Below are 21948 nucleotides of genomic sequence, written 5' to 3'. Positions count from 1 at the left end.
ATTGTTATTGTTGTTTCTTTGTTTTGTTTTTTTGATTCCACATGTCAGTGAAATTATATATTTATCTTTCTCTACCTGATTGATTTCACTTAGCCTAATACCCTCTAACTTCATCCATGTTGTCACAAATGGCAATATTTCATTCTTTTTAGTGACTGAGTAATATTCTTGTGTATATGTCTGTGTGCATGTGTGTACATATAAACAACTTCTTAATCCATTTATCTATCAATGGACACTGAAGTTGCTTCCAAATCTTGGCTATTGTAAACAATGCTGCCACAAGTGAATATATCTTCAAATTAGTGACTTTGTTTTCTACAGGTAGATTCCCAAAAGGGGAATTGCTGGGTCATGTGGCATTTCTATTTTTAGTTTTTTGAGGAATCTTCATATTTTTTTCTACAGTGGCTGCAACAATTTACATTCCCACTAACCTCACCAACACTTCCACATTCTCACCACATCCTTACCAACACTTACCATTTCCTGTCTTTTGGATAGTGACCATTCTGAATGACTGGAGGTGACATCTCATTGTGGTTTTGATTTGCATTTCCCTTATTAGTGACGTTGAGCATCTTTTCATGTGTCTTTTAGCTGTCTGTATGTTGTCTTTGGAGAAATATCTATTTGGGTCTCTCTGTCCATTTTTAAAATTGATTATTTGTTTTTTTTGTTGTTGAGTCATGTGAATTTGTTGTATCAGTATCCATCCTTTAGTATCTTTAGTGACAAGTGGGACTGTGGGAGCATGAGCCCAGTATTGCCAGAGTTTCCAAGGTTTAGAGGCTTGAATTCTGTATTTTATGTGAACCCTCCAGATTTTTCAAAGTTGGCAACCAATCAAAAAAATATTTAACCTTGCCTGGGCCAAACACAATACATCTGTGGCCCACATTCCGTGGTGCTTGCTGGCAACCTCTGCTTTCTGGTGAACATCAGATTCCTTTAAACACCCGAAGGGCAAGGGAGCGGTATTACAATTTCTCTGTGTAGCTCTGAGCCAGAGGGTAGAAGTCATGAGGAAGGAGGTTTTGGCTCAACTTAAGGAAGAACTCTATCCACAGAGCTGTCAAAAACAGAAGGAGCTGTCTGGGAAGGTAGGAAGTTTCCTGTCGCTGGGGGTGTTTGAGAAGATGCTGGAGAACTGCTTGGCAATGACTTCTAAGGTCTCCCCAAGTCCAGGAGTGTCTGAGGCTGTAAGGAAATTACCGTGATGACTACTGCTGCTGCGATGAGTTGCTGAGAGGAGACCCTGTAGGAAGTGGAGGAAGGCGCATGTGGATTGTTAGGGTGCTATCGGCCCCCCAGCTGCTGTGTTCTAACATCTGAGTGACAAGGCAATGGAAATGGGATATGCTCTCACCATCTAGATGACCTCTGCTAATGTTTATCCTGTAGGGAGAGCAAAGATTTACTCCCCAAATATTCACAAGCATGATTTGATGCATCTCCACTCACTGCCTAAAAGCTCATAACAGATTGCTGGCTTTTCTTCCGGAGGGTGACTCAGGCTGTTCAGTTCAACCTATTTACCTGCTCATACTTTCAGAGTGTGCTTCACGGGTGTGGTACCTGTGCAGGTGCACAGGAACCTGATTTCAGAAGGATCCCATGATTGGTTTAACGCTCTTCTGTTATCTTCAAATTCTTACTCGTTTTCGAGCAAGGGGACCCACATTTTCATTTTGTATTGGGCCCTGCAAAATGAATAGCGGGTCCTCCTCAGTTTTAACTCAAAACGCATTCAATGTCTAGTAAGTACCAGGAATTGAGAACACAGAGCCACACCCAATGTGTTCCTAGTCTAGTTGGGGGCAGGGAGATGGTGAAGCTGAGAGATTAGCAACTACCGAGATAACGGCTATGTAGTGCACTAAGTTTTGCAAGAGGGACATCAAACCTAGACCGGGAGGCTATCTGGAGGAATTAAGGTCTGAACTTCGATTGTTCGTTGAAATGCATTCTGTCATTATAAGAGAACTACAGGCAGGCATATGGCGGCTTAACTACGGACTACAATTCCCAGCATCCTCAGCATTTAGTTTTGATCATGTGACTAAGTTACGTCCAGTAGAATGAGTGGAAATTAAGAGGGCCACTTCTGGTCTGGACTCCAAAGCATCCCAACGTGCCTTCTTGCATGTGGTGGTGACCCAGCTTCAGTCGTGCAGCTGACCAAGGGGGCTTGGAGGTAGGCAGAGCCAGTTCTGGACGGAACCTGGATTTCTGAATGACCACTGGGAACAGAGCTTTCCCCACTCCCTGTTGCTAATCTCAGAACTGCTATGTGAGCAAAAGGAAATTCGTATTCTTTAAGCCGCCGCATTCTGGAACCCCTTTGCTAGCCTACTCTACCAAATGCAGGGAGTAGATAGGAGTTCGCCTGGTGAAAAAAGGGAGGGAAGACAGACTCCAGAGCACCTAGCTGAGAGAGAACCTGGTGCATTCAGGGAGCGCGGGGTAGTTCCAGATGTCTGAAACAATGACTGCGGGAGCAAGGGTGATGTCTCAGTCAGCTGGGGCTGCGGTAATAAAATACCTCAGACTGGCTGGCTAAAACAACAGACACTTACTTCTCACAGTTATGGAGGCTGGGAAGTCCAAACCAAGGCGCCTGGAGACTAGGCTCCTGGGAAGGGCCCTTCGCCTGGCTTGCAGACTGCCTTCTCCCTGTGTCCTCACGGGGCAGGGAGAGGAAGCTCTGGTCTTTACTGCCTCTTCTCACAGGGACACAAATCCCATGAGGACCCACCCTCGTGAGCCTCCTCTAACCCTAATCACGTCCCAAAGGCTCCACCTCCAAATACTATCTCGCTGGGGGTCAGAACTTCAACACAGGAATTTGGAGCAGGGGGAGCAGATGGCAGGGGGACACAAACTTTCATCCCGTAACGTTCAGGTGGGAAGAAGGAAGACTAGGCCACATCTTGGACCTTGTGTGGGAGGCAAGGAGCTTGGATGTCATCCCATGGGCTGTGGGGAACCAAGCTGGGGAGTGACAGGATCAAATCAGCTTTTTGGTTTCTTAGCTGCACATTTTTAACTGTATGAAATATTTCAGAAGACTAGCCAATATACAAAGCTTGAAAAACACATTACAGAATATGTCCCTCGTATTCCTTCCCCGATTCTCCCATAGTATTCAGCTTAGTATTTTGTTTGTTTTCATTTTTTGTTTTTTTTCAGGGCACTTGGGTAGGGCACGAATGGAAACAGGACATCACAGCGAGCTTCTAGTGTGTCTTCAGCACTGTGCCAAGTACTGGAGTGTACCCATACTGAGGAAGCAGCCTCAGCTGGCTGGAAAAAAAAAGTTGCGTATTCTCAGAATGACTGCTTTCTGAGACCAGGTATGGCTTGTTTGGAGGGGCACTGGGCTTGTGGAGCACAGATACAGATAGGACGGAATATTTGTAGAGAGTTTTCAACCATTACCTTATTCTGATTCATCTGAGGATAACGGTGCAGTCAAAAGATATCTGAAATATGTCTCTGGAAGTTTCAAAGTTCTGAGATGGACTTTGAAGGAGTTGAGGGTACAGGTGGTGTTCCATCTTTTCATCCAGCTGATGTGTGTGACTTTGGAAGAGAAAGGAGAGGATATGCGGAGTGAACAGCTGCTGATTTGATGGTGTTAATGGGGATTTCATTTCCTGGGCAAAAACCCAGATACTAGAATAGGAGGCTACTGGCAAAGGACAGAAAGTACCACAAAGACAGGGAAGAATGTGTTTGGTAGGAGATTTCCCAAAGGCATCGAAGGGCATTTTAAAAGATTATTATGGACACAGAGAGGACAGCTGTTGTTTTGTCTGCTCAGCGTCTATTTGCCGTCTTCTTTTAAAAGCCTTTTTATCTTTGAAGGGAAACCGTTGACTTTCTACTCAACGGCCAAAGAGGGTTGATGCCATCTTTTGGCTCCAGAAAAAGTTCATCAGAATCTCAGTGACTGGTTCAGAGGTGGCTACCACATGCCCTGGTTTGGATCTGTTGTCTCTAGAGAGTTGTCTCTAGGACTTTGCTGAAGTGATTGAGAATGAGGTCTGCTTTCTTTCTCTTTAGAGTGGCTAAGAGGATAGGTTATAAGCTTAGAGCAGCTGAATGCCACCTTGCCTCAGCGAGACTGAGGATGAAGTCAACAGGACAGAAGGCTGAATCTGATGATGTATAAATTCCTGAAAACATGAGAGCACCTGGATTTAGCCATGCCTGAAGCTAGCCCTACCCCTTTGGACTTGTTAGTTATGTAAGCCAATATTCTTCCTCCCTTTTTCTTGCTCTTTCTCTGGTTTAGTGTAGTTATAGTTGGCTTACTACCACTGATAGTTGAGGAGAAAGTGAAAAAGCGCCTTTGTGATATGGACAGAAGCAGGATAACAGAGACATTGCCATTATTCTTGAGCAAAAATAAAGACAATTGGACCAGAACTTTCTTTATGGCCTTATGCATCTATCTCCTAATGCAAGGGGTATAGGGAATGGATGAGGCAAGATTTTCATCTTATTTGAGAAAATATATAATTTCCTAAGCATCACTGCCACTTGGAGGGGGTTGAAAATTAGGAAGTGACATTGGAGGGATATGTGTCATTTAAAAGATGCAAATCTCATAGAAAGGAAAAATGGTGTAGCATTATCTGCAAAGATCTGTCTGGCAGTGTGGAGAGCTTCTGGATTAAAGGGTAATGAGAAGCACAGAAAGAAGACCCCACTCCACCCCCACTGCACCGCGCCAACCCCTGTGACAGAGGAAGCTTCCACAGGATGCATTCCTAATACATAGCACAAAGACCATGGAACAGGGTTTTCATGGGGAATTCCACTTGTCCAGACATAAGCTGGAATTCACCTTTTGCTAAAGTTTACAACATCTGATAAATTATTAACTAACTTTGCTAACAGTTTCTCAGAATACTTGAATAGCAATCGAAGAAATGTTCTTTTATGTTTTAAAAAATAATTCTCCTTCTTGAATATAAAAGGATGACATCCCTTTTGTGGAAAATTGGTTAATATGGTGGTGTAAGAACAACCACTTATAAATCTATTTCCCAGATATAAGTGATGGGACTTGTATTTTGTGCCAGATGCTGGCTAAGTATTTCATAACTAGGCAAATTTAACCTCCACAGCAATTTTAAGAGGTACATTCTACTATGATCCTCATTTTGTAGATGAGGAGACTAAAGTTTAGCAAAGCTAAAAAATTCCTAAAGCCAAGTTGGTATTATAGCCAGGATTTGACCTCAGCCATCTGGAGCCTAACCGCTGTACTACGCTATGTATTTCCTTCCACGTATACTAAATTTCTCATTTTGTTGTATATTTATCATTTTATAGCTTCCCTTTTCCCCCCTTCCATTTGATACTATGAGTATCCAATTTTCTTAAGAATAATTGGTTTTATTAATTTTTTTTGATAATAGTTAAATTAAAATTTTTTTTAATTTTTGAAAAATTTATTTAAAAAATAAAACATTAAAATTTTCATATTAAAAAATTTACACACATGTAGAGAGACTAATGTAAGGGTGCTCATGAACCCATCACACAGTTTCAACAATTATCAACCAATCTTTTCTTTTCTCCATCCATTTCCCACTCCACTGTCTAAAGCAAATTGCAGACATTGTATCATGTTACCATTTCAGTATGCAATTTTAGTAATTCCTGAGTATTATCAGATATCCAGTCTCCTCAAATGTTTACAATGTAAGTATTATTGAAAATGATATTCAGAATTTGGTTCTGAGGACACATTGGTAGAATTGGTGAGTTGTGTGGAAGTGCCAGAAATCTTGAACCAAAGTGACCCTATCGTTCTGGAGTTTGTAATAGCAAACAAACAAACAGAGATGTGTACCAGATATAAGAACCCAGATTTCCAAATGTTCCATAGAAAGAAACATGTCCAACTCCACCCTGAACTGCATTGTTTAGTAAGGTAGCACTAACCATGGGTGGCTATTTATATTTAATTAATTACACTGAAATAAAATTGAAAAATCAGCCCCTCACTTGTATCAGTCACCTTTCAAGGGCTTAGTAGCCAGCCACAAATGGTTAGTGGCTATTATATTGGCAGTGCAGATATAGGACATTTCCAGCATTACCAAAAATTCCATTTGATAGCTGGTCTAGAGTCTAATAAGGAAGAGTATTTACATGGAGCAATGGATTCTAAACAATTTAAAAAATCCACATTTATAATTGGGGAAGGTTTTGAATGGGTGCAGTGTGCCTGCATGGAGGACGTGACCAACTTAACATTCAGGAGGAAGTAGATTATATACCTCAGCTCTCATTGCTCATTTATTTAACAGCTTTAACTGAACAGTACCCAGGTAGCCATGTGCCAAAAAGAGGTTTACCTTATTTTTATAACTTACTTCCTTTTCTCTAAAAAAACTCCTATTCATGCTCAGCACTGGAAAAATTGAAGTTAGCCCAATCTTATAAATATCAGCTGTGTCCAGTCATTTCTAGTTTAAAATAGTTTCATTTCAAGGAAACATTCTATCACATCCAGATAGTGTTGTTTTCTATCACATTCTGGTGTAGAGCCCTGCCTTGGGCTTGGGAAGCAGAGGACAGCTTTGTCTGTTGGTGCCCCTTCCTGTCCTCCTCACAGCCCCTTGTTCTGAGACCCTTTGTGGGAAGTAGAGGAGGACCCCTCCTTTCTCTGTCAGGCCATGCTTCCCTGGTTGACCAGGCCCTCAGTGTCTGTTGCTAGCTGCATACATGGCTAGATCTACCTTTGGGTAGTGTCTGGCAGGATTCAACTACAGTGTTGTGCAGTATAGGCAATAACCCCTGGCAGTGTGTCTCTGTCCAAGGTCCTAGGTTGGGTGGACCCTCAAAGGCAGTGGTCAGGCTTTCAGATCTTCAGGCACTCTATACCCAGCAGAATACCCCTCCTTGGTCAACTAGGTTGGCTCTCCTGGGTTGGCCCACCTTTACTTGGGATGGTGGGACCTTCCTAGGTCTCCTATGGCATTGCAGGGGGTGGGTCACCATCCTCTCTGTGCCCAAATGTGCAACCCACAACTGCTTCCACCAGCATCATGCTGGGCTCTTTGTGAGTTGTCAACTGCCATTAAGTCACTCAGAAAAGAAGAGGGTACATTCCCCAGGTTCCAGAGTCATTGTTCTACCTCACTGTTTGTCCCTTGATGTCCCCCAATTTGGGAAGACAGGTCAAGAGTCCCCATATTGCATAGAATGGGGGGAATAATTGAAGATACACTTACTTCAGGAGGAACTCTGCTCCCTCTCAAAGATGTGTCCTAGTTCGTTGTGGTCCTCCAAGCCTATTCTTTATCTTTGCCTGCTGCTAAAGGCTACTAACCATTTAAAAGGGGATATTAATTATCTATTGATGCAGATAAAGTTACCCCAAAACTTACCAGCTTAAACAATAAACTATTACTATCTCACATAGTCTCTGAGGGTCTGGAATCCAGGTATGGCCTAACAGGGTGGTTCTGGCTCAAGGTCTCTCATGTGGTTTCAGTCAGCATCTCAGAAGGAGCTGCATCATCTGAAGGCATGACGGGCTGGAGGAGCTACTTCCAAGATGGCGCCCTCACACAGATGCTGGCAAGAGGCTTCAGCTCCTCGCCACATGGGCATCTCTATGGGGCTGCTCATGACATTGCAGCTGGCTACCCCCAGAGCAGCTGATCTCAAAGACAGAGGATGACCAAGGTGGAAGTGTCTTTTATAACCTAATCTCAGAAGTAACATACCATCTCTTCTGTCATGTTCTTTTGGCCTCACAGACCAAACCTTGTACACATGTACATAAGGGTAAAAAGAGCAGGAGCCAGATATACTAGGGGTTAAAGGAGGCTGGCCACCATGAGGGTCATTGACTGTAAGGATCTGGCTGGGAATCAAACTCTCCTTTAACTTAGCCTTTTAGAATTAGGCAAGTTGTTTTCACCATGCATGAGTTTTTCCAGGAAAAACCTAGTAAGAGTCTTTGTTGTAACTACTATTACATTTTGGTTTTATTATACAAATGTGGAGTAAATGACCAAATTTCTAGAATCTCCTGCCAGCTTTAGTTCATTTACATATCAGTAGGTGCTACCACTGCAGAGCCTCCCATCCATCTGGGGCAGGGGGTGGAGAGAAAATGGCCATTATCTCCTCCCCTCTATTCCTGGTATGTAATTGGGCTGGTGTCTGCCAGTCACCAACGACCCCTCAGTGGAGTTCCTCCTGGAAGGGGCAGCAAGAGGTAGAGAGGGCATGGTGTCGGCAGAGCACGAGCCATCAGAGGAGACAGACGGTGCAGAGCCTGGCCAACAAAGTTGAGAAAGTTGTGAGGAATAAAAACGGTTTCTCACAACTTACCCTTTCCCTTGACTTATTTCAGTTTCAGTGGTTTCATAGGAGGATTTTCCCTGGGCTGGGAGCACCTTTCCCCCCAAGAGCTACAAGTAACATGTATTAATTGTAGAAAAGGAAAAGAAACACAGAGAATTAAAAAGCAGATAAAAGTAATCTTTTAGTTTACCATTCTAAGGTAAGCTCTGACATTATGGATTTACAGAATGTTCTTCTGTATGAATATTCTCCATGTTTTTAACAACTCTTTTTAAAACACCTATTATATGCCAGTAATTCTACTTTGAAGAATTAAAGAAATATTCGAGACTGTGAGCAAAAAGTTAGTTACAACCAAGGTAATCCAACACATTTATCCAATAATATTGATATTATTTTACATTTTTGTTTTGTATTTCAGATTTATAAATCTTTCTCTTCATGGTTTCCTATTCTCATCTAAGTTTGCATTAATTAATTTTTAGTGGTGGGATTTCAAAAAAGTTTCTGCTTTCATTTGATTATAATAAAAGATGTATAATTACGGCCATTCAGTGTCCTCCCATAGCTATACTTTGCTTTCATCATTTTTGTTTCTTTGCTGTTTTTCTCTGAATTTTTAAGAAATGTTTCTAGTTTGTCCCTACCTAAGAATATTCACCTTTTTAAAGTTTTGAAATCCTTAAAAAATTTAATTACATAATTAAAGCAGGCTAAAAAATATTCATAACATATAAAAGATATAAGCCATTTCTATCAGTTTAAGAAATCAATAATACCAGTATCTTAGGAACTCTCTCCTCCACCCTGGTAACTGCTATCCTGAAGTTTGTGGTAATCATTTTCTTGCATTTCTTCATCGTCTTACAACAAACATATGTATGTTTATATAATATATGGTCTAGTTCATGTAATTTTTTGTTATGTAAATGCGATCAAGTTGTATATGCTTTTCTGTGAATTGCTTCCCCTCCCTTCCCAACATTATGTTTGTAAGATTCATCCATGTTGACGAATGTGGCTGCAATTACTGTGCTGTAGTATTTCACTGTGTGAGTACACCATATTGTATCAATTCTGCTCATGGACATTGGGAAATTTCTGGATTCTTGCAGTTACAAACAATGCTGCTGTGAACATTCTGGAGGATGTCATCCAGTACACACATGCAAGCAGTCGTTCCTGAACTTGGCTGCACATTGGAATCACATGGGAATTTTTAAAAACTATTGATGTGTTGCTCACACCCCGAAGATGTTCTGATTTAATTCAGAAAGGTCTGACCCGGGCATTTGATTTTAGAAAGTAGACTTGGAACCATTGTCCTTTTGTATCTGCCTCGACTGAGATTGCAGGTCATAGACCAGGAGCATCTTCAGTTGTACTGGATATTGTCAAATTGTTTCTATAAGGGAGGTGCAAGAGTTCCAGTTGCTTCCAATCTTCACCAGTATGTGGTATTGTCTGATTCAAACTTTTTTGATAACATCAATTTCACCATTTGTGATGGGAGTTGTGAACTTTAGTCTGCTTTTTTTTTTTTCTTTTTAGTTTCCTTATACTCCTCCTTTATCAACCTTTTTATTGATCTTGGCCTGTTGCATTTTTATCTGAGTCTGTTTTCTCCTTATAGTTCTATATTTCAGAAAGGCCATGTCTTCTTATACCTTATGTGGTTGCTGAAAGTTTCCAAGCATATTCATATTGATCCAACAATGGATGATTATCAGTGGTTTTGCTTTTCTGTGAGGCCTCCTAATCATGCATCTGCTCCTTTTCTTTTTGTATTGTTTCATGGACCCCATGCTGGTTTAATTCTCTTAATTTGCTCTTGAAGAAAATATGATTGCATGCTTGTCAACATGTGAAAAGCAAATTGCCTGAGGTTCAGAGGGTTGAGGTCCCACTTCCTTGCCTGCCTACATGGACGTGAGGCTTGCTGAGCACAGATGCTGGTCCACTTCCTTTATTGGGATGGGCTCTCACTTGGTATTCCACAGCCCTGTGAGGTGGTGTCTTCTCATGGCCCCATCATAGGCTTTGGGGAGGACTCAGCTTTACTGATTCAACACTAGGTCTGCCTGTATTAATGGTGGGTGGAGCAGGAGAATATTAAAGTGCCAATGGCCTTCACTGAAAAATAGAAATGATAATAGCATCTGAAGATTAATCACACAGAAAGGGCTTAACATAATGCCTGACAGATGGCAAACATTTAATGTGGTAGCTACCATCATTGTTATTGGTATAGTATTACTATATTGGATCTTTGTGTGCTATTGACATGTAGTATCATTACTATTCACCCCACTGGAAAGCTGCCACAAAGGTACGGATTTTTGTCCATTTTGTTCATTTCTTTCTCCTCTGCAACTGAAAGAGTGCTTGACACATTGTAGACACTCAAGAAATGTTTGTTGAATGAATAACTTTTGAGAATTTGGAGAGGCTATGGTAGGAATTGCTAACTATGTGCCATTTTGAGTCAGAAGTTGGCGGTGTTGTTTATAATAGTGAATAATTTGAATCAACCTACATATCAAGGAGCATGGGTTAGTTGAATAAATTATAGTACATCATATGCTGGAATCCTTTTTCCCTATTGCAAATCATATTGTACAAAACTTTTTGATGGGAAATCTTTACTTTTATTGTTGGAATGAAAAAAAGGGAGTTACAAAACAGGTACAGTATGGTCTCAAATATATAAAAAGTGTGTATATATAGAGAAAAATGAAAGTAATATTATAAAGCATTTATAGTGGTTGTTTCTGGTGGTGGGATTAAAGATGATTGTGAATTTACTTCTTTAAGCTTCTTGCTGTTTTCCAAATATGTTTATGGTAAGCATATATTATTCTTGAAATGAGAAAAAAATCATTATTTTCAACAGACACATACCAAAGATGAATTGAGTGGCATAAATCCAAGGGATGCAATACAGCAGTGCAAATCTAGACAACTCATGTCAGGAAGGCTAAAGCTAAGAATGGGTTAGGGCTCAAAGGGACTTTCAGAAGGCTACAGAATGGGTCCTGGATCAGCCAGCATTCTTAGGTGCAAGCAACAGAAACTAACTGGCTGATTTAAGCAACTAGGTAATCTACTGAAAGGATACAGAGAAGTTCACAGAATTGCCAGGAGGGCTGGAGGACCAATGTCAGCTGCAACCCAGTGAGAAACAGTGCTCCAGTGTCACCACAGAACTAGCCCAGTGTCTCCTCTGATACTTGGTGCAGTGTCAACTCTGCTGCCCTTGGGAATGGGATCTCGCCCCTGGGAACCACAGTCCTCATTATAAAGGTTATTCTAAACAAAAGAGCTACTCAAGATGTGGCCCTGGGAGAGTTAGAAAGGCAAATTCTCTTCCTCCACCCCAGAGCTACTGAGTCAGACCCAGCCTTTGGTATCTCAACAAGAGTTCAAGGTGATTCTTAAGGGCACTAAGGTTTGGTCAGCCTTGCTGCATAATCACCGGTGATTCTTTGTATTCAAAATCCAAGAGGAATGTGTTCGATTGGCAGATCCTAGGTCATGTGTCTGCATCCTTACTGCAGGAAAGGCTAGGAAAGTTAAGTGTCAGCTGTGATCAGTTCTGCTTTGTACTAATATTTATTAAGAGTGCGGAGTTTTCAAGGCAGAGAAAAGGTTCAGATGCTGACCCACAAGGGATGACTCGTGTCTACATCCTGTCCCAATATAGATGGACAATCAAAGGAGCAAGAAGGATAAGATCCTTGTGTCAGGAGATGATGACGGAGACAACAGTGTTGCTTGATAATCGTTGCTCTGGTCTTTGTCAGAACCAAGAAGAAATCTTCAAACTGAAAAATGCACAACAAATTCTTTAAAAATAAATTACAAACAGAAGTGTTAAGAGAGAGGTTTGGCCAATTCAATTCACTATTTCCAGAATGGTTAAAGAAGTAGAAGTACAAAAATAAAATTTAAAATACATAGATAAAAATATAGAAGACTTTTTATACCTGAGGTAGTGAAGGATTTTTAAAATAAAATACAAAGATCACAAGCTATAATGGAGAAAAAAAGGATATATTTGACTATATTAAATGTTAAATCTTTGTCATAAAAAGGCACCACAGATAAAGTGACAAGACAAACCAAAGGTTGGGAGAAGATATTTGTACCCATATAACTAACAAAAGATTAGTGTCTAGAATATTTAAAATGATTTCTAAATATCAATAAGAAAGAGAAAAAAACAACCCAGTAGGAAAATATCCCCAAAATGTTGTTTTAGTTATTTGATGCTGCATAAAAATTACCCCCAAGCCCAGCAGTTTAAAAAACAATCATTTATTATTTTCTAGAGGGTCGGAATTCAGGAGTATCCTAGCTGGGTGAGTTCTAGCCCTCAAGTTCTTGGTTCCTAGCCCTCAAGATGTCACTGAGACTTTGGTTATCTGCATTCACTCCCAAATTCATTCATACAGCCGTTTTCTGGAGGACTCCGTTTCTTCCTGGCTGTTGGCAGGAGGCCACAGTTCCTTGCCACACGGGCCTCCCAGCCGGGCTGCTCACAGCATGGCATTTAGCTTCTCCCAGATTAAGTGATCCAAGAGAAAGAGAATAGTGATCCAGTAGAAGCTGCAGTGTCTTTTATGACCTGATCTCAGAAGTGACACGCCATGTCTTCTGCCATATTCTTTAGCCTCACTGACCAACCCTGCTACAATGTGGGAGGCAGCTACGCTGGGGAATGAATACCAGGAGGCAGAGATTATGGCAGCCATCTTGGAAGCTGGCTACCACAGTTATGAACACACAACTCATAGAAAAAGAAACTCAAAACAACCAATAAATTTATGAAAAGATGCCCACTGCATCTAATATCCAGGGAAGTACATATTTAAATATTGAGGGTTATCTCACACCCAAAAGCTTAGTAAGCGTAAGTCTGACAATACCAACTGTTGGTGAGGATGAGGGGGAACGACCCACATAGTCCTGGCAGGAGTATACATCAGGGCTAAACACTGGAGTACCTTGTAGAGCAACTAGGTAACATAAATTGGAAGATGCTCATACCCTATGACCCAGCTGTTCCACCATGTGTCTATCTTAGAGGAACTCTTGAAGTGTGCTTAAGGATATTTATTGTAACATTTTTTGTGGCAATAATGTAAATGTACTTCAGCAGAGGATTTCTTTTTTAATGGGAGATTATAAAGCAGTTAAAATGAATGAATTAGATCTATATGTATCAATATGAAAACACTTCAAAAACAATATTGAGGAATCTTAGGAAAACATTCATGTAATGCTACTTATGAAAACCTTTCAAATAATAAATCAGTGATGTTCATTGTTCATAGACACAATTCAGTGTACTAGAGGTACAAAATACAAAGCTTTCATACTCCTTCTTTTGAGTAATGCTGCTGCTAAAACCATGCAATTTGTGTAATCAAAAAGATATCTGAGACAGTATGACAAACTACTAACGTCTGGTTCATCTTCGTAGTGGGTACATGGGTGCAAGGAGGATATTAATACCACAAAACCACCGACGTACCCTAGGTATTGACCAGCCAGAACAAACACTGGCTATAGGATTGGAGCCCCATCTGTGGTGCCAACCATAACCTCATTAGTGGCTGGAATTGATACTGCCACTCAAGTGACCTTGAGAAGGACCAGGTCATATGTAAGCTGCCACCAGAACTGTTAGGTAGGTTTGCAGATGGTTATCTCTCAGGCTGAAGACACACCTAGTAGATTTCTATGGGGCCCAGTTCTGGTTCTGTCCTATTCAACAATTTTATCTGTAACTTCGGTGAAAATAGAGCAGGGATATTAGGTTTGTGAGGATAAATAAGCCCATCTTGACTGAACCTCCAGACTCTCCGTCTCATACTTGACTCTCAAGAGTCAAGACTGAGTCTTCTAATGTATTAATCTCAAAGGTGGGAATGAGACACTAGAGCCAAGGAAATAAAATTAACGAAGTATAAATACAGTATTTCATTTCGTTTAAAATCAATTACTACTTATAGACAACTGGTCTGGCAGGCTGTCATGTGGAAATTCCAGGAGTCTTAAAGCCTTTTATAATCTACCCATGGGGGTGTAAACTGGTTTCTGGAGGGTAATTTGGTGATAGATAATTAAAAGCCTTACAAGAAAAGACAATCTTTTGATCAGCAATTCAACCTCTAGGAATTATTAAAAAATCATCAGATATGCTACTGAAATGAAGTGAGAGAAAGACAAATACTGTATGATACCACTTAAATGTAGAATCCGAAAGAGCTACCTCTCTCTCTGAGAGAGTAGAGTGGTCATTACCAGGAGCTATGGGTGGGGAAATGGGGAGATATTGATCAAGGAAGGGCACAAGCTTCCAGTTATACCATTAGCAAGTTCTGGGGATGTAATGCACAACATGGTAATTATAGCTAACAATACTGTATTACATACTTGAAAATTGCTAAGAGAGTAGATCTTAAAAGTTCTCACCACAAAAAGGAAATGGTAATTATGGGACAGGATGGAGGTGTTAGCTAATGCTATGGCGGCAATCATTTTTGTAATATATAAATCAAGTGTCAAATCAACATGCTGTAATCCTTAAATGTACACAATATTGCATATCAATTATGTGTACATAAAGCTGGGAATAAAAAGAAATCATCAGAAAAATATACAAAGATGGATGTATAAGAGTGTTTCCCAAAGCTTCGTTTACAATAGCAAAATAAACACCACAGTAAAGAACCCATTCAGAGAGTATTAGTTAAATATATAACATACATTGGAATATTATACAACCAACAGAAAAGTCAATATAATACACATAGAAAATAGTCTGGAAGATTTTACAAGAATATGTTTACAGTTGATTATCACTGGGTGGTGGGTTGTGAGAGTTTTTTAAAATTTATCTTCTGTTTATTTTTATTTTCTAATTTTGAAAGATTATGTATTGCTCATATGATGAAGCAGTGAGCTTTAAAAATTTGTTTCAGCTGATAATCGAATACAATCCAACCATGTAATGCTGCTGCTAAAACCATGCAATTTGTGTAATTAGAGAGGAGATTGGGAGAAATAATGATCTCTTATACCTTTCATGTTCCCCTGATGGGGGTCACATTTTAAGGGTTCAGAGGAGTGACATCAGGATGTTGATTTGGAAATTATGTTCCACAACTGACTGTTGAGAAATCAGGGCTATTTATCCCAGAAAATAGATGACTAACGTAAAGCATATTGTCCTGAAATGTTTGAATGTCCATCATATGGAAAATATTGGCTCAAAGTTGCTCCAGAAAACAGGAAACAGTTGCTCTAGAACACAGAAACAGGGTAGAAGTTACACGGAGGAAGAGTTTGAGTTTGCTATAGGGAAGACCTTTCTAACACCCAGGGGTGGTCACTATAGCCATAATGAGTTACATCCGTTCAGGTTCTTTGGGTGCAAACAATGAAACAGACTCCAGTTAACATAATGCAGGAAAACAATTGTTGGTGGATTGGGGGTGCCTCATAGAAATAAGCCTGGGAAGCAGGCTTGGGGGAATAAAGGAGTAAGAGAGGTCTTGGATTTGGGATAGAAGGAACAACTCAACAGGATGCTGCTGCTGGAATAAAGTAGACCCCCTTAAACGTTTTGGTATCACTAGATCTAGAGTTCATGGAGGAAGTTGAATGAGCCTGGCTTGGCCAAGGGAAGGCAAGACATCTCATTGACAACCCCACTAAGATCTCACGCAATGGACAAGAGATCATTTCAGAGAGAGAGAGAGAGAGAGACAGAGAGAGAGATGCTTCCATGAGAAGAGAGCATAAATCCCTAGGGACTAAACAACTGATACCAACACATTCTACTCAGCCAACTGTTTGCTTCAACACTAAAGGGCTTCAAGCAGAGGCTAAATGGCCCATGACTGATACCCATCTGCTTAGGCTATTGTAGGGGGACCCCTACATTGGATTGGGGGGCTGGAAGGCTACATGAGTTCTGTGGTCCCTCAGAAACCCAGGAAACCCAATATTCCATCTCTGAGTCAACTTTGGGTGTTTTGTAGGGGTCAGTGGCAGTTTTCATCCATGAATACTAAGGATGTGCTTCTTCAGACTCCCCAGTGTTCTCTTTACCATCTGATACGATTCCATTACCCATGAAGTAAACACACCTTTTGTGAAACCCTGTATTTCATTATACTCCACCTCTTCCAGGTACGTAATTAGGCCCATCAGTTTATGAAATCCAAAAGGCCATGTGAATGAATACTTCTGTGTCCTGGTCCCCCAAATTTTGCTTCTAAGCATTTACAAATGTCCCTCACTGTTGTATTTTGGGATTTGTTGAACAAGTTTATGTTTGCCCTTAAAACTCCTTTCATTTTAAAACCTGAGGGCAATTAGATCTTTAGCCCTGTTGCTTGCTTTCTCCACCCTGGGTTTATTGGCCTGTGGAATGATCTTTCCTGGGAAATCACAAGGCAAGTGATTATGGGATGGAGTGACTCCTTGTCTTCTTTAAATGGGAGGGTTTCCTCCCACTGATCAGAACACCAAGTAGTTAAAATGAAACTTGGGTGAAAGGAAAGACGCTGAGAATAGGAGCCAAAAGGAGAAAGGGACCAGTGTGGGATTCCGACCCCATGCTGGGCATCCTGCTAGGTACTTGTGTAGCCAGGATTCCTAAGATAAGCACAGAAAATCACCGAAGCAGATTAAAGCAGAAAAAAATCCCTACAATTTGGAGGCTATTGGGTAGTCCCCAGAATTCTCAGAAATACTAGATAGCCAGCCAGAGCAAATGGTCAGGAACCAAGGGGAATTTTCAGTCAGAGAACAGCAGACCCATGGCACAGAACTGGTTCAGTACAAAAACAACACGGCTGCCAGCACTATTGAGTTCCGGAGCCAGAGCCTGCTCCGCTGACCCCTCTGGGCCAGAGAGTGGAACCACTGTCACCTGCCCATCACTGTCATCCCTTATCCCAACCCATCCCTCCTACAAAGCTTCAGTTCCCCTCCTCACCTCGCTAATGCCCAGGAGCAGATGGATCTGACTGACGGCGCCTGGTTATGGGCTGCGCCTGAGCTGTAAGGGAGGTTGGGAGAGGAGGATCCAGGATTTTCTACTTCATTAGTTACAGTAGGACTCTGCCTCTCATTCGGGCAGCCAAAAACCTCCAAAATTCCACATTAACACTTGACATATTTTCTAATCCAGTCCCCTTAGCAACCCCAGGAGCAGGTCTTTCCTCCATCTTTCAGATGACAAATTGAAGTTTGAATACATGGCAGTAACTAGACTGAGGTCATACAGTGAGTGGGCGACCTAAGGAGGGCTAGAACTCTGTTCCCCTTCCTTATCTGGCTTACCGTGATGTCCCTTCTATGTTGGACACTCTAGTTAGTTCTTGACACAACAACCCTATGAGCTAGGCATTCTTACACCTGCTTCTCAAGTAGGGAAACACAAGTTTCCTTGAGGTTCTCAGTTCGTAAGTAATGGGCAGCAAGGGGCATGGCATCAGAGTCAGCCCTTCAACTGCTACACTGCACCAATTCTTGGAGAAGGAAAGAGAGTGAATCCTCTTTTTCTCATGATTTCAATCTTTGTGAGCAGGCCTTGGGAGGCCATGCCAGGGGACCACCCAGGCACCCATCTCAGGCAGTAGGACACTAACCACTCTGTAACCTAAGATTGGAAGCTTGGAACATTCTCAACTCCTGGCTTCTCACTCCACTTGTATGACAAATTGCCAAGTTCTTTTTCACATGCAAGATGTGTCTTCAATTACTCCTTCTCCTTCATGCCCAAAACCACATCACTGGTCCAGGATGACTTTATTCCAGTTATGTTGCACTGTCTTCTCAATTGGTCTTCCTGCTGTCAGTCTCCCACTTGAGCCTGTCTGCATGCTGGTGGGCAGGGTCTTCGTGGTGGACATCACGGATGACTCTCCAATATCATTTCACCTCAGAGGATTGGTCTAAGGTAGCCATGGCAAATGCCTCTGTCTTCCCACAGGGCCTTGTGACCCAATGAAACCTGGGAAGAGGTATCTGCTGGAGAGGATGGTTCAAGATTTGGTTGTGCCTGAATGTGTTACTGCAACTGCCATTTTGCAACCCACCTCAGGAATAAAGCGATAAGCAGAGTTTGCAGAGTGGAGACACAGAAAGATCAGGGGTCCTTGAGGGGTTGATTATCCTGTGCCTGCGGCCTGCCTACTCCTGTTAGGTGAGATAATAAATGTCCTTATTATTTAAGCCAGTTTTAATTGGGTTTCTGTTTTTTGCAGCAGAAAGTGTTGTCACTGATGGTCATTTCGCTGAAATACAAATCTAGTAATTCCCCTCCTCTGTGGTTTTGCAGAGCTCCTGGAATCAAGCCTATGTTCTTTTGCTTGGCTCACAAAACTCCTGCTGGGCTTGTGGTCCAGGCATGAGCCCCTGGTTCCCAGAATCTGTCCTCCAACCCTTTTGCCTAGGGCCTTAGCCTGTGACCAGACAATCCTGTTTCCTTTTCCCCAAACATACACCTCAACTCTATGCTGTTTCTTCTCTGTTCTTTTCTTCTTTTTCCATCTACTGGACTTTCTATTCATCTTTCAAGTGCCAATTCCTCTTTGAAGTTTTTTCTAATCCCTCAGGCAGAATTAAGGGATTTCTTAAGTGTCTCTGAGCACTTTGTGTCTGTGTTTTGGTACTTTCTGCAGCTTTACCCATAATCACTTTCTGCTCCTTTGGTAAAACATGAGCTCCTTAAAGACAAGGACTATGTTCCATCCACCTTGTAGCTCTGGTATTTTGCACAGGACCTAATGATTCTGTAAGTGTTAATGAAATGTTTATTGGATGTCTTTTTGTTGATTAAAATTGTAGATAACCCAGTACATGGATATTAATTAATACTTTTTAAAATTGGAATGATCAAATATTATCATCAGTAATAATGTCTTTAAGAACTTTGCAGTTTAAGAAACTCTTTAATATACATTGTCTTTAATATACAGTGAATCCTCACAGTATTCCTATAACAACAGTATTATCCCCACTTCACAGGTGAGGAAACTATATCCCATCAAAGTATATTTGTTGAGTACATACGATTTGCATAATGTACATACAATTTGCAAAAAGCAAGCTGTGGAGGTACGTTGCAAAGAAGTAAAAACTGTAGTCTTTTCCCTCACAGAGTTTACAATTTATTTGGGGAGATAAGAAACGACATAAAATATTTCAATTTCAAGGACAAGGGCAGTGCAATACAACAGTGAAGAGATGTAGAAGGCAGTAATTTACTACAAAATAAAACTGGGAAACAAAACATAAATTCCGTAAGAATTAAGATGCAAGGTAACACCATGGGCTTACAGTAGAGGTCCATGAAGGATCTTCCCAAAAATAATCGACTGTGAATTTTATTAAAGATCAGTGGGATTTCACAAAATGGACAAAAAGGAAGGCATTTCCTGTGGAAAGTGAAGGCTTAATGGGGTGAAAGTGCATTTCTGTTAGGCAAGGAAGAAGAAAGGATGTGAAAGTCTTAAGGAAATGAATGAGTGTTTGTTGAATGGGTGGATGTATGGTTGGGTGGGTGACTGGGTGGGAGGATGGATATGTGGGTAGATGGATGGATGGATGAACAGGTGGGTGGGTGGATGGATGGGTGGGTGGCTGGGTGGGTGGCTGGGTGCCTAGACATATAGATGGATTGGAAAGACAGTGGATACAGGATGGATGGAAAGATAAATAGATGAATAGATGGATAAATCCACAAGTTGTAGAGGGTGGGGCTCATTTTACTGAGACTGTCTTTAAACACAGCAGCATCGTGATGCATTGTTTTCTCTTTGTAGAGCAACTTGGTTTAACTTGTCCTGATAAAACAAAGACATTGTAGATATCCCAAATCACTTGCTGAATTAGAACATTTTACTGTGGTCAGAGCTACAAGGACAGGCCTGGGCTGAGGATGTAATCAGGCCAGTGTGACCTTTTAATAACATTCTGTGTGGGTGTGTTTTCTCACAAACACAGATGCAGAGACACACACACACAACTTTGGGGTTTTTCTTTCCCTTTTTACTGTGTCATGCCAAACTTCTATTTTGACTGAATTGTCACTTGTCAACTTCCCATGTGTGGGTACCCAAAGCCCCATGAGTCGGTGTAAATGAGACACTTGGATCCATAATAATGGTGGTAGCAAGTGCTTACATAACATGGATAAAGGATACAATTTAGCTGGTTGGGGAGAAGGATATTCTTTTTTTTAATTTCTTATTTTGGTATCATTAATCTACAATTACATGAGGAACATTATGTTTACTAGGCTCCCCCCATCACCAAGTCCCCCCCACATACTCCCTTACAGTCACTGTCCATCAGCGTAGTAAGATGCTGTAGAATCACTACTTGTCTTCTCTGTGTTGCACAGCCCTCCCCATGCCCCGCCCCCCACATTATACATACATGCTAATCATAATAGAAGGATATTCTTGATGGAAAAGTAGATTTGGCTCCGGAGTCCCACCCTTATGCCAGAAAAAACTGTGTCCTAGGTCGAAGGGCTTATGTGATCCACATGAGGTAGGAGGTGCCCCCTCCACTAGTTTTCAATTCCTAACAGCTGATGAGACCCCAGTATTCACATAATATCTTCAGTTCATGCCTTCTCCGCAAGACACCCCCTCGTCTGTGTTCCGGGCACTGACTCCTTGCATGGGCTGCATCTGAACCCAGGGGCTTTTCTGCCAGCACAGGGTCTTTCCAGCCTAGAGTGTTTTCTGAGATGGACTTAGCTCTGATCTACTTCATAATATTTGGACTGAGCCTGAAATGTGCCAGTTTATCCTCCGTTTCAAAAAATTCCCCAGCCTAAAATGGTTTGAGCAACCTTCGGTCTGCTGTCTTGTGGTTTCTCTGTGAAGGCTTTTCTGGCAGACGTTGTTGTTTGCCTCCACAATCCATTCTTGGCCCTCTTCTGTTTCTTGCTGCCTTCAATTATGGAAGCTGCAAATCCAAATACAGAATTTCCCAATCTCCCTTGGGTTAGATGAGGCCATGTGACTTGGCTTGGGCTAATGATAAGAATAGGAAGTCTCCTTAGGGCTTTCTGTTTATATAAGAGACATATTGAGAGCTCACTGATATTGCCTTTCCCTCCTTTCTCCATCTTGAATGCAGAGGTGATGTCTGGAGCTGGGGCAGCCATCCTAGGATCATGATGCTAGAAGCATGTGGAAGAGAAGCCGATGTACTAAGAATGGAAGAACAGAAAGATAACAAGAGCTAGAATGACACAGTTGGCCTGCCAGATAAACAGTGAGACCACTTCCAATAAATGTCTGCATCATTTAAACCTTTGTTGTTGAGTTCTCTGGTACTTGCTGCCTAACACTTCCCTAACTGTTATGGTCTTCCAATGCTTGGCTGAAGGATGGTGGTGAAGCACAAGAACGTGGGATCTTAGAGACTAACCTTGGCAGGAACAATGGGTGTGGGAAGCCAGAAACCTGGGGAGTGGGTTGATGAAAGGATTCCTCTGGCCATCTTTCTACTTGAGTTTTCCTAATTTCCCCTGCTGCAAATACCTCTTGACTTGAGTTTTAATGAATT

The 21948-nt window shown here is 41.4% G+C and overlaps 1 long non-coding RNA gene across 1 annotated transcript; it reads left to right on the top strand.

Moving 5' to 3' along the window:
- Positions 1–2085: 2085 nt before the first annotated feature.
- LOC108395983 (uncharacterized) lies at positions 2086–21691 on the top strand. The gene is made up of 3 exons (XR_001852816.3): positions 2086–2197; positions 3193–3356; positions 21517–21691. It is a non-coding gene; the product is annotated as an uncharacterized lncRNA (long non-coding RNA).
- The last annotated feature ends 257 nt before the right edge of the window (positions 21692–21948 follow it).

This window comes from Manis javanica, chromosome 4, assembly GCF_040802235.1.
Source record: "Manis javanica isolate MJ-LG chromosome 4, MJ_LKY, whole genome shotgun sequence".
Taxonomy (NCBI): domain Eukaryota; kingdom Metazoa; phylum Chordata; class Mammalia; order Pholidota; family Manidae; genus Manis; species Manis javanica.
Note: the sequence above shows the minus strand (reverse complement) of the source record. Positions and strands in the feature narration are given on the sequence as shown.